Raw genomic sequence first — 15,978 nt, 5'->3', positions numbered from 1 at the left:
GGGCCGCTCCTTGTGTTTTCCAAGCAGTTAGAGAAATTAAGGCACAAAGATTGCAGAATTTCCCCAACCTTGCAACAGTTGAGGCAAAACCTGATCTACTCTCCCCTTCCAGTTGTGAGTCCCTGAGCCCTGTTGCAACAAATGGGACGAAGAACACAGATTATCTCACAGAAAAAAATAATATTAACCAAGCTTCTCAGAACAACACTTAACATTTAAAGCAAGCATGAGCAAAGTGGATCAAGGGAGCTCAACACAAGCACAATTAGCTTCTGTAACTTATTGCCACAGGATACTAAAAAGAACAAGAACTTAACAGGATTCAAAAAAGGATTAGTTGTGTATGCGAATAAACTGCATATCCAGAATTAGAATGAACCACCCACCAGTTTGGAAAACATATAAACCCTTGAGATTTGGAGCTTCAGCCAAATTTTAACAAGCATCAGAAACTTTCTCTTCTCCAGATAAATCTTCCCCCCATGCTGCTCCACCTCTGCAGATGCTGGTAGCGGTGGCCAGAGCTAGAAACAGGACAGGGGAAGTGATGGCACTGCTCTTACGCTGGCTATACTGCCTACTCCCAAGATTTCACTGCTTCCCACAGCGAGGCACATCTTCTGTGAAATATTTAAAAGATTTAATGCGTTGTCCTAAATATGTTTGTTTTCTTGTACAGGTTCTTACACTGCAACCATCACCACAGTGCCCAAGTGCTGTCCAGGATTTCTCAAAGATCCAGTCACTGCACTTCCTTCCTTGTTGCTCCACAGACTCAGAGGGGGAAGCCTTGGAAGGGGCAGGTAGCCTTTTATTTCGGGGCTTTTGAAGAGGGTTGAACCTGGGCTTTGCAATCTTCTTCTAATAAGCAACACAGAAGCAAGAAATGTGTCATGCATGCACTTGGCAACAGAAAGTGGTGAGGCTGATGTAGATCCTCGGTGCCTGGGAGAGCCTCATCAGCCTTGGCCCGGCCACCCAGGAAATCCTAGAGGCATAGAGGCAGTGCTGCCCTTGCTGCTTCCAGAGGACATGCTGGTCTGTCAGTCAGGATTGGCAAGGCTTGGTCCAGACTCTCTCTCAAGTGAGGAAAGCTGTGGGTTGACTCAAGTCTTGGATGAGAAAGCATTTACAGCACCCAATACTTCTTGATAAACGGCTGCACTTCACACATGGTTTTTAAAAAGCATCTCTATCAAGATGAAAAGCTGTTTGAATTACAGCCCACTTCCAAAATAGAAAGACAACTGGGAGTTGTTTTCTTAGGGGAAATGCTGATGACACCCATGAAAAGTTGTTTGACTTTAAGGTTGTTTGTGGGTGAATGCTGAATGAGTGCTGGGAAAAGACTGCCCTGACAATGAGCTCATTTAAGGGCTTCTCCATCAAGTCTTCTCGAACGGGTGACACAACGATACCTTGAGTTATCCCCTTTGCTCAGCTAAGACCACGTCAACATTATCAGAAGCAGAGAGATTTCCAGACCCTCTATTTCCACCTCTGTGGCCTGCATTGCACTGAATATTTTGTGCACTGCTGACTTTCATAGATTTTTTTAAAAAGTGACATTAACAAAGGATGACCCAATTTCAACATGATTGGACTGAATCCCACAGCTCCATAACAGGCTTTGCATATGCTTTGTCCAAAGGGTTTGAAGACACGTGTGATACCTCATCTAAGAGAGGCGGCAGGCCGCAAGGACCCAGCCTCACCTTTCCAACCAGCAGGCCAGTGCAGGGCACAGTTACAGGATCTGCAAAACTCAATCATTGAGCCAAACATGTCAAGATAACACCAGGCTCCCTGTGGACTTGCCTTTCTCCCTCTGTCCAAGGAAGCCTAACAAGTTAAACATGCGTAACGCAGCTGGGTGATGAAAGAACGGACATGGCTGTCAGAAGAAAGCCTGCGACGCTGCAGTGAGGATTACCTCACCACCACGCACTTCACAGCTTTACTTAACGGTTGAGAGAAGCCCCAGGCTTTTATACACCGTCTGAATTAAGGGTGTAGGATTCTGTGGGTGCATCTAGAACCCCAAGCTGGTGGGATCCACTGGGGGCTGCCTCCCATTCCACCGGCACCTGGGAAAGCTCACAAATACGACCATCAATCATGAAGAGCTGTGCCCAGCAAGCTGCAAGCCCTGATTTCATCTCCCAGCCGGCTCTGCAGTATGTTCCCAATTCCAGACCTGGAGATGAGACTGCTCACCTCCCACACGCTGTTACCTCTTGACTCGGCGGGGAGACGAGGCCGGGGGAGCGCCGCAGAGCCCACCGCCCCGCTCAGCCGCGGGTCAGGGCACGCAGCACGTGGCACACGTCGCTCAGTGCCAGCTCCTACCTCAGAGCTGGCTTCATAGCCATCAGCAGTGACTTTTAATTATGGAGTTCTTCCCTACCCCTGAAAAAAAAAAATAAATCCTGCTCTATTTAAAAAGAGTTATTAATAACCTGACTCTAATGCATAAAAAAAAGGGGAAAAAAAGAAGCCTAGCAGAGCTAGTGAGCAAGCTAGCCCCCTCCCACTGCAGCAAGCTAACACTGTGCACCCTAAATACCTTAAAAAGAGATTTAGTTTCCAAAGGCATAATTTTTTTTGATAATAGCAAACATCAAGTATCTTAAAGGTGGTTTTTTTTGAAGGCTGAGGAAAAAAATATGCAGGCATCCAAATTCTCCATTACTTTTGCAAACACCAGCTGTTGTAAGCACAAGTCCCTGAAGATGCCACTGAAGTAAAAGCTGCTTTGCAGGAGCTGCTCCCAGAGCTGCTTGCGAGAGTGCACATGGCCAGGCTGAGAGGTGCTCGGGACAGGAGCAAAGAGCATCCACTGCCGGGGAAGCACAACGGTCCTGGGGCAGAGTAGTGCTCCTAGCATGCCGTGACTTCACACATGGCAGCTCCTCCACACTCCTTCCCACAATGCCGCTTCCAACACGTGCTGCTCACGAGGCAGCTGCGGAAGCCTGGAATGAGTTGCTTTGTATTTCAGAGGCACTAGGAGCAGCCACGCAGGTAATGGGAGCTGAAGAGCTGCTGGGCTATATGTTCACGTATAAATTTCCGCCTTATTGCAAACTACCTTTTTACTGCAGACAAGCCTGCAACAGGGCCAGGGCTTCCAGGTTAGCTGCTGCACCCTACTCCAGCAGCCCGTTCAAAGTCCTTGTTAGCTGCTGCCTAAGCAAGAAACCCTCCAGCATCACAGCATACCCCAACATTGCAGAAATATATTTATACCGTAGCAGCAGTGCTTAGGGGGACAGGGCCATTCACTGAGTCACAGAAGTATTTCCCACAGGTTTTTTCTCCTATGGTCTTGGGGGACAGACCTAGCAAAGGTGCAAGTGTGGCACTCAGAGATCCCGCAGCTCCCTGGTTAGCAGTTGGCTAAAAACATCACAGCCAAAACCATTACACCAACCTACAGAGAAACCCCCCAGCTCCCTTTTCTGTTAGATGGCTTCTTTAAAGAGATGAGGCTCAAATCCTAAGCCCTGCTCAGAGCTGGGTGGTCAAGCAGGGCATAGAGAGTCCAACAGCCTGTGACCTCTGCAAAAGTCACTAATGGGACTGAGGGATTAACATCGATTCTTTCATGCTACAGCGTGGAAAGGGAAGGCAGAGGGATTTGGGATGATAAAGCAAACACCCAACTATAATTCAGCAGCTTGCAACACAATCAATCGCTGCTTGCAGTTCTGCAGTCCATTAGTATAGCCACAAACCTACACAATCTTCTCCTTGGAAACAGGAAGGTCATTTTAAAATTATCTCCCTTCAATTTCTGGTCCTAACCCTACTGTGCCCACTGAAAGGAAGCACACAGGGCTTCCCGTGATGCCCTCATCCTTCTTCCCTCGCCTCCTTTCTCCACAGTGAACATGGAGGCTTTTGTCTACCTGGGAACCTTTGACATGTCAGAATAACACGGCCCATCTTCCATTTCAGAGGCATTTGGAAGGAAACAATTTCTTTTCCTCTCCTAGCATAAAACCCCCATCTGCCAATCCAATAAACCCAGTGCTATTTCACCATTGCCCAAGGCGGTGGGATTTGGCTCTTAGTGGGAAAGGTGAAGGCTAAATCTACCAGTTTGTCAAGCTTCCAGTCTAGGCCTGGTTCTGACTCTGGCTTCCCCCATGGCTTAAGTTACTTTGGCTCACCTGCACCTCGGCTTGTTCTAGAGGTGAGATGAAAATATCTGCCTACTTTTGGACAGGAATCACAAGGCTCAAGAAGCTCGCCGGCTAAATACAGACATGGCACAAGCACTGATGCCCGAGGTGCTGGCAAAGCCCAGCTCACACCAATCTGACAGCCTCGTGTGCATGCCTGGGGAAGGTCACGTCTCCTAATTTTAGAATCGCCCAAGGGCCAAACCCAGCCCAGATCTTCTCCATATGAATGAAAAATGGAGAAGCCAAACAAAAGCTGGAGACTTTCACAGCCCAACTCCAAATAGCAGTGAAGAGGAAAGACCATCACCTCTGAGTACCTCTCCCTGCTGCCCAGCTCCCCAGTAGCGCTCACCAGCCCCTGCCATTCCCAAGAGCATCTTCATCCCTTGCAAAAGCTTCACCTGCTCAGCCAAGCACCATCCTGCCACCAAACTAGTGGGGACAGAGGGAAATACTCCCTGTGGTCCTCAGAGTGTCTCAGCACCAGGGAACTCTAAGCTACACGTGGCTGGAAACACGCACACGTAACCTGACAGGGCTGATGGGCCAACAGACTCCCTTGCAGGGTTTTACTTGCAAGGTGAGGAGCGAGACAAGCCCGTGGGGAGCTCTGAGAAAACTGGAGGGTTTTGCAATGGCTGCTCTAAGAATATTGTAATCATGCAGTAATTACGGTGCCTCTCAAATCAACCAGGCAAATTACATCGTTATTATTACGACTGTCACCAACCTTGCATGGCAGGGACAGAGAGGCAGGCCACCCCTTGCCCAGGGAGGGAACAGGGTCAGGGGACTATCCAGCAGAGCCACAGCACAGACCCATCAGACTCCCTTCAGGCCTGGCCAACCCATGCAATGGCAGCCTGGGAGCTTCCTCACGTGACTAGGACCACATCTGTACTTTCTTAGGCTGTATCTCAAGGTACAAGGCTTAATTAGTCAGGTCGACTTTACCTTTTTTTAATTAAACAAGTATCTTCAAGCACAAGTGCAGCCCTTGTCATTTGACTGGAACTGTCAGTCTTTCAAATGTCATTCTTGCAGATGACTAATCTTTAAAAACAAGAGTTACTAAACTCTTTGACTCAGTTGATAATGAGCCAGAGGAATAAGGATGGTTGAGAGGGAGAGATCCGTGCTGCCCAGACCCAGAAGGGCTCAGTGTTGCATGTGGCTCTAAAGCCTTTCTGCAGTTCGAGGGACTGGGGCTTCCTGACAAATACAGGGCACCAGCTACAGAAATGGGGGGTGCAGCACGTCTGTGGGAACATCTCAGCACACCTGCTCCTCTGAGTCGCTGTCATGTTGACAAAAAAGAGAAGAATTTCCTCTTTCAGTCTCTCTGAATGTGCTGGTTTTCTCAGTGCAGAGTGAAGACCTCATTTCATTCTGTCTCCTCCGCAGGCTCCCTTTTGAACAGGTTTCCCTGGACTCCCTGATCCTCCATTTTCCCACATCTACCCAATGCAACGCTCCTTTGGGAAGCAGCCCAAGATGTACAAGCCGGAAAGTGCACCATAGCGTTAGCAGCAAGAGGAGCTGCCTGTGCTGATCCCAACCTGAATGCGAACGCTCACCTACTCCCCAACACCTTTTCAGCCCCACAGCCCAGGGTCTCAGCCCTGGATTGCTGCAAAGTTCGCAATTTTCTCTCTTAATGAGAATGACTCAGGCTGTCGGCTAAGTTATTAACTTCAGCAGCCAGAGTCTCTTCCCATTAGAGCATTATGGTACGAGATGCCTGGGTGAGAAAAAAAGGACTGCCAGGCAGAGGACAGAGCGCACGAGACAGCGATGAGAAATAATGTTGGCAGCATTATTAAAAGATAAATTGGAGGAAGAAAGGAGGTGTATGTGTGGGGTGACAGCTTCAGAGGATTGTAACCAATCCTTTCCCATCATGGGCTTCACAGCTGTCAAATGTCCCCAAAGCCAGGGTACAGGGAGAGCTTAGGTCCCCCTGCTCCACAGGTCAAAGCACCCCTCCACACACGTGTCCTGCTAGTGCAAAACCCCCACAGTACTCACAGCAATAGGTTTACAGCGTGCACCGGCCTCCTGACCCCAGCACCTCTTCACATGATTACAGTGACAATAATCCCAGTATCCTCACAATGCCACGGACAGTTGTTCCTCTACAAAGGGCAGAAATTGGCAGCTCCCCCTTCTGCCATCCTTTGGGCTTTATTTATAGGAAGGCACCTTTTATTGCCATTTTTGCTTCTTCCTGAGGCTAGTCTGCCAGGCTCGAGGCAGAGACAGTATCTACACCTCCAGGATCCAGTCAGCTCCACCTTGCTGCCAAGGGATTCATCTGAAGAGTATTTTTATTCACAGTTATGCCTGCCAGGCCCCCTTCTCAATGCTCTTGGCTGAACACTGGCTGCTTGCACTTGGAGAATTTCAGAGCTAAAGTAACTAATAACTCAGAGTAACTAATAACTCTGTCTACGGTAGATGTGACTTCAAACTGAGCCACCCAAGAACAGGTTGAACTCTCCATCACATCACTTCACAGTCTCTTTTTAACAGTCTCATGCCACACCTGAATCTCCCTGCTCAGGCATCTCATGTGCACGCCGACGGCTTCCCACGCAGGTAGAGTTGTCCTGGCCCCCACCCTTACCACTCGGATTCCACCCCGTAATTTTCACTGCTCCCAATTTTAGCACTTCCAACTTTCTGCTGGTAAAAATCATGCCAGAAATGATGCTCATCTAACTGACAAACAGAAACAAATGCTTCCAAACCCTCGCAGAAGGTCATTCCAGGAGCTGCATGCTCTCTGAAAATGAGTATGTTAAGAGTCACGCCTTGTGGATGTGCCACTGTTATAAGAAAGACACGGGAAGAATTATTCATTAGTAGTGACTTCTGTAGCTCTAATCTCCATAACCAGCTGCCGTTCATCCAAGTGGATCACAGCCCATCTGAATAAACCTTTGAATGTCCATACATCCCCACATCACACAGCCAAAGTCTGCCTCTCCTGGGGCGCTGCATCCCTGCAGCTACTGCAAGAGCTGAGGATGGGAAGGATGGAATATTCCTGTATCTCACCAAGGCTGTAGGGAGCATGCAGACAGAGTGCCATAAACTGGCTGGCAGCCTTTCAAGGGTGGCAGGCTTGTGCCAGATTATACTTCTCTCTCCCAAATTAGAAGCAAAACGTGCCACTAGAAAGTCAGGTGAAAGCTGTCTCTCAAGGAAGCAAAGCGGCTGCCTCTCAGTACCACTGCGTGAGGCAGCATCTTAAAGCATCCTGCTCATCTGAGCACAGCCGCTGCCTCCCAAAAAAAAGCCACAGCTCTCAGGGTCCAGCCTCGCTTCGTGCTGCCCCAAACCCGCCTGCTTGCCCTGGCAGACACACGTCATGGGTTGCTGACCCCCACCATCAAGTGTGCTAGGATTTAATCACAGCACCATTCTCCTCCCATTCACACAATCCCACCAAGCCACTCATGAAGGCAGATAAATGATATTGTTACAAGTATTTATCTTCCTCAGCCCCGGAGCCTGAGCTGGGCAGTGGTATACACTGACCCAGAGACAGGAAAGGACCAAACAGGCACCCGTTCGGCCTCAGCCATGCAGGTTTACCATCCAAATGTCACCCCTGCACAGTCCTGCCAGGCTTCCAACACCCAGCAAGCTCCCAGTTCAGAACAGGACTGCAGCTCACTCCCTGTGGCTCACTCCCTCCTTCAGAGACCCAGCCCACTCACAGATCTGCCTCTCAGCAACCATCATGTGCATCTATTATTCAGAAGAAATAGCAACTTATTCATGAGCCAAAATAGGTTCCAGGTACCACACCCAGTCTAACAAAATTCCTCCTGCAAAGCTGCTCTTCCCTCAGCCTGGACTCAACTGAGAGGAGCGCAGTGCTGCTCCTGCCTTGATCCTTCCAGAGGGTTTTACAGCTTTGTTACGGTGAGGGGCAGGAGTTAACAACCCTGTCAGGCCTCTCCCTCCTTGTCTAGTTAATGTACCTCGTTAATGGCTTCGGCACAATATCGCTTCCCTCCTGCACACTCCACAAACTCCAGCCTTTCCCTTGGGCCTGCAGTTACAGTTCCCCAAGGGACGGAGGGATGGCAGGGCAAGGAGGACATGGGAAGTGACGTGATGCCCACAGGAGGACAGACACCTTGCCAGAGGCCCCTGCAGAGTTCTTCACATAGCAGGGAGGCATCTAGCTACAGCAGGCACGCAGGGGCTCACAGAAAATAGCAAAGCTATGCTTCCTTTCATCAAATCTGAATGTGAATGTGGCAGCGCTGGCCTCCTCAGGACAGTGTAATAGCTGCCCCGGGTTGGAGGATGGCTCCTACACCCAAGGAAACAGTATGAATGATTTCTGTCAGTGTCTACACACATAAAAATCCTTCCAGAAGTGCTGCTGCTTTGCTGATGACCGGCAAGGCTGACTGGGCAGGCACAGAGAGAAGGAGGCAGGAGGAAACACGCAGGCTCAGTGCAACTCTTGTTGCACTCTGAACATCCACAGCCATTCTAAAAAATGAGCAGAGCACATGTAAAAAAGGCCCAAAATCCTGCACTGGAGTGTCCCAAAATGGTACAGCACTCTGATGTGCTTCTCCTGAGCAGGGATGGGCTGAAGGCCCTGGGACAGTGGTTCCCACAGTACTAACTCCTACCACAGCCTCAGAACAAGGCTGGCACTACGCTTTTGTGGTTGGATGGGAAGACATGAGCCGAAGCTAGAAAAAGCTCACTTGGATGCACTTGCCAGAAGCACTGCAGGGGCATCGGTGTCTCAGCACAGCTCCAGCTTTACTCTCCGTGTCACAGACTATGGGATTCAGATGGAATAACCACCGAAGATCATCTAGTCAGGTCCTGTGTGGCCAGAGCAATGCCACTCCCCAGCGTGTGCTGGGTTTTGCCCACTCCCTGAGAAGCGGCTCTCCCCCAAGGACTTGCCCATGCAGCCGCTGGTAAGCGCAGTCCTGGCCCCCACAGGGCCACCTGTGTCAAGAGAAATGCGTTGGAACACATTTCTCCTTTAGCTTCAGAAGCTGCTAAACAGATGGAAAAAACCAAAAAGGATGATATCTAAGGAGTGTAGCCAGAACGCTTCTTAGTACCTGGTATTTATAGAGTCGGCCAGGGGGAGGTAGCCCAGGCACCCACTCCACTGTCACGCTGCGTGTCTCTGCAGGAGGCCACGGTGTGCTGCCCAGAGGCAGCGTTGCTTGTGCAGCTTGCTCAGCACCCACGCACATATGCAACCAGACCCACTCGTTCACAGCAGCACACAAAGACTCTCAGCCCTCGCTTTGTGCCACCAGGACAAGAGAAGAGTATGGGCTATGCAAAACTACAACTTGGGGATCCCTCTGCTACCCATGGCGATAGGAGTTATGCTTTTTATTCACTGAGAGCTGGAGTGGGCCCTGAATCACACTGGCATTATGTTATGATAATGCTGGAAGTATTATAAATGCCTTCCGTGCCAGACAAATCCTGGAGCAGGCTTCCAAATCCCCTCAAAATCCCCTCTTGCATCTCTACATTCATCCATTCATGAAATCCAGAGCAGAGCTTCGGCATCCATCCTTTTGCTCTTGGTCTCTTTCCAGCTGAATGGAAGGTGCGGCAGTCAAGGTATTTCTTCTGGATTAGCCTTCTTTTGTCTTTCAGGTGCCAAATCTGAGGAAGAAACTGTGCTGGGGCATTTAAGAATGATGTCCAGCAAGGCAGCTGAGATAAACCCCACGATGCCTTCTCCTGTCAGAAAGCAAAACGTGTCTCATTCTCCAGGAGCTTTGAGCCCCATAACCACAGCGAGCTGTGGCACTGGAGAAACTGGGGCTCTGGCACCCACAGAACACAATGCGTGGTGGTCATGAGGCTGGAGGAGTGAGACCTCGCAGCCGGCCGGGAGGGGATCCTCGCACCGCAGCTGCCGATGTGGATATTGGGCTCCAGATGAATTCCCGCTCATAAAAGGGCCACCGAGAGCTGCGCTGGCCTTGTGGTGCTGTTGGTGTGGATCCCCACAGCAGAGCTCACTGTCTAGATTCTTTGTGCAATCAGCAGGGAGAATTCTTTTGTCCTGTTTCAGAGGAGTGTCTTCAGATGAGATGAACTGCACCCCAGAAGCGCTCCTTTCTCTTTACTACACGAGCCAACATCGCGTCTTCAGTACACTTAAGCAAATGGTTCCCCACCCTTCTGGGGGGTAAGCAGACTTCGTTCTCTGAGCTACAGCCTTCAATTCCCTACCCACTGGGCTGTGACACTGTTCCCAGATGGCAGCAGTGCAGAAGAGCAAATTTTTCTGACAACCCAGCCCACCAGTCTAGAATGCGCAAGGCAGGAATGGAAGGAGAGAGTCTAAACTCTACTTTCCACATTGCATTAGCAGGGCACCAGCTGCTGCTGTTTCAGAGAGGATAACTAGTCTCCAGCAGACACTGCGGGAGGAACCTGGGGATCAGTGGACATCCCTTCCGCGGGCTCTGCAGTGCACACGTGTCTTTGCAAAAGCCCCGAGCTGAACAGAGAGAATTCTCAGTCATGATGTGAAGATGTAAATCCCCTCCCCAGAGGTTTCAGAGACGGGTTAATGCCTTTATGAAGACTGTCCCATTCTAACTGGCAGAATTTCTTCTCTTGGTTCTCTTTATCTTTGCCAGGGGACTCCCTATGTGATCACAGGCCCATCACCTTTCAGCATCTGGCTATGCTTCCATCAAACCCAAATATGCAGTATTTTCTCCATCCATCCTGTTTACTTACGTGCTGTGCTCCAGTGCAGGGCCAAGATGTTCACAGCACCAAGGACTCTAGAGAATCAAACCACATCTGAGGAACTAACAATAAATAACATTCCAGGGCAGTGTACAGGCTGGAGCCGGGCCAGCAGTGTCCAGTGCATTAACACACCCTTTGAGAGCTAATACATCACCTGCTCTTAAAGAACAGCCCAAGAAGCGCAGGAACCTTGTACAGAAGCTTAGCCCTTGTCCTGTCTTTAGGAAAACAGCTCAGATCCAGGCAGGAGGGGTATCTTGAGCATTTCCTATTTATTCTGCTGTCAGTGCCAAGCATATCACACCGTGTTCCCCATAGCTTATATGGATAGGATAGCTGGAAGGATTTCTGAGATACTGTTGCAGTTGGAAAACTGCTTAAAGGCTCTGTGGTACTTGGGCAGTACAGGGCATTTCTCAGACAGAAACACAGAGTACGTGTGTGTCTGCACACGGCTGCACAAGCGGAAGAACACACTTCCACACACGGGCCAGGATGGAAAACGTAGGTGTGCAAAGCTGTGCAAGTGTGCTCCAGGACAGCCCATGAGGTATCTCGCTGTGCAGGAGTCATTTTATGAGCCTGTGAACAACATGCTTCAGAAAGGGCCACCTGGCACAGCTAAGGGGTCCACAGACGGAGAGGGTCAAGAACAGGAGGAGGACTAAACTGGCTATATTTGTGGGACAAAGTCATTATCACTGCAAGAGACTGGGATCTGCTCCCCAGCACAATGAATTGTTGTCAGTTATTTCCTCAATCTTTCAGTGCCCCAGTTCCCTGGAGGTGTGGGCTTCCCATTAAAAAAATGTAGGAGGATATATTCAATAGTGACTAATAGGCTGTATTACTTGGAGCACTTGGGGGTGGTCCATGTGTCTAGATCTGGATATGAAGATTGATGATGGGCCATACCCTGGGATCTCCACTCAGCAAAGCCCTTATTAGCTTCAGAAGGTGAATCCAGCCCTGATGTCAACTTGCCAACCCAAACACCAATAGTTAGGGCTCGCAGGAGAAAAAGGGAGAATCTATTCTCACTCTGCAGACCTCGTGCTTGGCAAAGATCCCTTCTCTTGCCACCAGAGGAGAACACCGGTAGGTAACCAATTCAGGATCTCCACAAGCAAAACATAAATGACAACATGTTCCAGAGGACAAGGACCCATGAAAAAGACACTGCACAAGGCTCTTCCGATGACATCGCTTCCAGAAGATGCTTTGCCTTCAGGTGGCTTGAGGCCACACCAAAGGCACCTCCAGCCATACCCCCAAACAAGACTTAGACCTACAGCCCACCTAACTTTTCAAGGCTACTGCATGCAATGGAGGGCTACAGAAAAAGCAAAGGGTGAGAAAGCCACAGAGGGCATCACCCACAGGGGAAGAGGCTGAGCAAGGCCTGCTGCCTTCCCAGAAGTCAGAGGTTTTGTCACTAAGCCCACATGAAAAGCAGCCCTTGGAAGCCAGGCAGCCTCTGACACTGCTCATCCCTACAAGGCAAAATGCACAGTGGGGCAAGGAAGGACCGATACCCTGTCTGCCTGTGGATTCATACCTGCCCACTGGGTTTTGTTTGAAGAAGAAAAAACTGCTTTTGCGTGACTTTTTTGGAGCTAGTAGAAATAGAACGAGGGCAAGAGAGAGAGCTAAAGCACTGCATAAGGCAACTGTCCAAGAAACAATACAACCCAAATTGCAACGTTTGCCCTAGTGTCTCTTAAAAGACAGTTATTTTCATTTCCCAAGGCTTCTGCTGTTGCAACATGAGGGTGCTGGAAAAGACGAAGAGTGCAGATGCACTGTTTTCCTTTAAGAAAGCATTATTTTGACACTGAGCAGCCAGCTTTGCACAAGTGCTCACACTTTGTTACTGGAAGATTTCTTGGTTAGCTTAGGCCAGATGTCCCAGCTACAGCAACTGTTTGCCAGAAAGATGCAGCATTCGTGAGCGTGCTAAAAACCGACAAGGCCCCGCGTCCTGGAGGCACTCGCTGCTGTTCCTGCCTCAGAAAGTGCACAACTGCAGAGCAAAAAACCAGAAAGACACAGAATAACACTGCAGGTCAAGGGAGGAAAAAGGGCAAATCCAGGCACGGCTGCAGTTGGCTGGAGCTCGGCGAGACACTGCCCCGACCCCAGTGGCACCGCGTCGGGCCTGTGATGCGTACAAGTGACAGTCCCTTCCTAGGTTTGGGGCATTGCCCCCCCCTTTGCATTCACACTCCACTGAGTTAACCTTGATGGGTCAGGAAACTTTGGAATGCCAACTAACAGGTGGGAAAGCTCTCCCCACCTCCTTGCCGACACATGCATGTGGAGGGAGAGCTTTACGGATGCGCTCTTGCTTTGCTATCTTAGAGAATCAAAACGACATGAGAGTTGGGTCCCTGGGTCAGCCCGGCTTGGAGGGAGCCAGGTCACATTAAAGCTGTTGCTGCGTTGCTAACGACTCCGAGTTCTCAGAGCTCCGCCGGAGGAGCTGAGAGCGCTTCACTAGGAATGCCTATGGGGGGTGCATGAAATGGGAAAGTACTCGGAGTCAATATCACTGATTTCATTTTTCTTCCTCTGTCTTTCATACCCCCATACGTATTCAACCAGGAAAATAAAATTATTGGTCAGCTACCTTCCCGTTCTAGTAGCATCCACCGTCCTGCTGGCTTTGGCCATTTCCAAAGCTCCTGGCCCCTATCACAGAATTAATCTTCCTGGGAGAAACAGCCTTCTGTTTCACTGTCTAATTATTCAATTCCTTCACCAGAACATCTTCCATATTCCTCAATGCTTTGAAGCTGACACAGAAAACAGAGTGGAGTGTGCTACGTACCAAAAGAAAATATTTTACCCTCTTCTGAGTGCCTCCATTTTCCCACACCTTTTTGATCCCAACTCTGACAGGTAAGTCAAGCAATCCCAACCACTGTCAGCTTTTAGTCAAACCCTGGTTAATTCATTCGCACTGGAGGTCTGTGTATAGAGTAGGGCTAATTACATGAACAAGGCAAGCAAGATGCATCTTGGGTGAGTTCGGAGAATTTCCTCATATAAGCAAGGATTACTCATGAAACAAAAGAATGACTTGAAGCTCCACTGTACATTTACACAGCCCTTCTTCCATATTGATGTGCACGGACAAACACACCCAACCTCACTCATTTCCACACCTCACTCAGGGACACCAACTACTTACACAAGTATGTACAGACCTATGCAACAGACTGCACAGCCTCTTCCTGTCCCTAACACCGGACCACACGCTCCCTAGATGTGTGTACAAGCTCTCGCATCAGTTCCCGGCACACTGGGGCTCGGGACTTTCTGCGCTGTGTGCATGTAAGCGGGGACTTCGGTGACACATCGTTATCTAAGTCACTAAAGCGAATGCTTCCTAACCCCATGCCAGGACCCACAAAGAAGGCCCTGAAGGCAAGGGGAGGAGTGGGTATCCGATGGACAGCACAGGAAAAATGGATATTGCAGCAGCAAGATCCTGACAAACATAGCGAGGGCTGCCCAGCCAAGACCTCTACTTGCTGGGATTAACTGGATATGGGCTCCACTGCTGTATACACCAGGTTCTCCTCAGTGCTCTTCCAAACATCTGGGCTAAGCCACTTCCCAATACTATTTGAAGTTGCACTTTCTGGTCTGACAGAGAAATTAGGACTTTCAGGGTCAGAGACCCAGGAATTGAGTCAGAGAGAGGCCCAGCAGAGAAAAGGAAAGCATCATTTGCAGACAGCTTCACTGCTCACCATGGACTTTCTCCCCTATAATCATCCTTTTTCATCCCCACCCACTCCCACAACATAACACAACACAGAGATTACTCCTCAGATGGCAAAGCATCGCTCAGCCATCTCCTATTCCTCCAAAGGACAGCACTCAGAAAGCTTTTCCCTTTAAGCAGCCTCAAAGTTGGCTCTCACCACTGCTGGCATGAATGAAAGGGATTTCAGTTTCCCCCTCCTCCTAAATCCCATCCCTTTCTGTTGCAAAGAAAAGGCAGAGGATGACCAAGGGAAGAGAAAAGCAACTCTCTTGGTTGTCTCTCACCTCCCTCCTGTCTTTCTGCACAGATGCACCGGCGGGCTGGGGGGGGCGTGGGGCCATTGTCGCCCCCACTCAGGTTCCCCAAAGCCACACGCCAGCCCACGAGGGCAGCCCCCGAGCAAGTGCAGGTCTGGGAAGGCAAAGACTGAGAGCACAGTGCTCCTGGAGGCGAGACACGGGTGTATTTCCCCATAACCCAGGCAGCTTTCCCCAGGCAAAGCAGGTTGGTGTCCTCAGGGACCCAGCCTGAAAAAGGGGGGGCAAAGTGATCTCCAGCACTGCAGCCCCCGGGACTCATTCTGCATTCTTTATAGACACTGGGAGGGGTAGAAAAAAATCGCTTTGAGTCTTTGCTGCTTCCTCCCGCTCCCTGCCCGCTGCATCCACACATCCAGACACACACCCAGCCCTGTGCATAAAGGATCTCTGTCCTGCTCGGCTCAGCCATGCAATGTCTGCAAGAGGCAAGAGTTACCTTATCCCCACAGCCTGAGCCGCCTTCTCTCTCCATCGTGGCTGGGAAGCTGCTCCCATTCATGCTTTAATCCCTGGGAACAGAGGCACGATTCAAAGCGGCTCTTCACCCACCAGAGTGGGCTCCCCGCAGCAACCTCCTCCTCCTCCTCCTTCTCTCCTCCCTTTTTTCCTCGTTTGTTGGGTCCGGATTTTTTTTTTTTTTTTAATGTATTCTTTCTTAATCCAGGCAGCAAGCAAGACACTCCTTCATCGCCTCTCTGCCTCGCCGTTTCACTCGCAAAGAAACAGCATTGGAGAGATGCTTCCTCCTCCACTGCCTCTGTGGACCTCCGGTTCCCCAGGTCTCCTTTTCTGCAGCGTGGCGTCAAGGGAAAGAAAGAGAGTGAAAGAGGGAGGGAGCGTGCAAACAGGGAGGAGGAGGCCAGCGGGGTGCGGGAGGAAGGAGCCTGAGCGTGGCTGCTTTGTATCCAGA

General features: G+C 50.0%; 1 protein-coding gene across 4 annotated transcripts in view; it reads right to left on the bottom strand.

Annotated features, from left to right (window-relative positions):
• B3GAT1 (beta-1,3-glucuronyltransferase 1) overlaps positions 1-15,679 on the bottom strand; it is a 40,326-nt gene extending 24,647 nt beyond the window's left edge. For all 4 annotated transcript variants that reach the window (XM_074927334.1, XM_074927331.1, XM_074927333.1 and 1 more), the window contains exon 1: positions 15,505-15,679. The gene's annotated coding sequence lies outside the window, so the exon portion shown is untranslated. The remainder of the gene's footprint in view (positions 1-15,504) is intronic.
• Between the last annotated feature and the right edge of the window lie 299 nt (positions 15,680-15,978).

This window comes from Athene noctua, chromosome 26, assembly GCF_965140245.1.
Source record: "Athene noctua chromosome 26, bAthNoc1.hap1.1, whole genome shotgun sequence".
Classification (NCBI taxonomy): domain Eukaryota; kingdom Metazoa; phylum Chordata; class Aves; order Strigiformes; family Strigidae; genus Athene; species Athene noctua.
The sequence above is the reverse complement of the archived record's forward strand: the minus strand, read 5'-3'. Positions and strand labels throughout refer to the sequence as shown.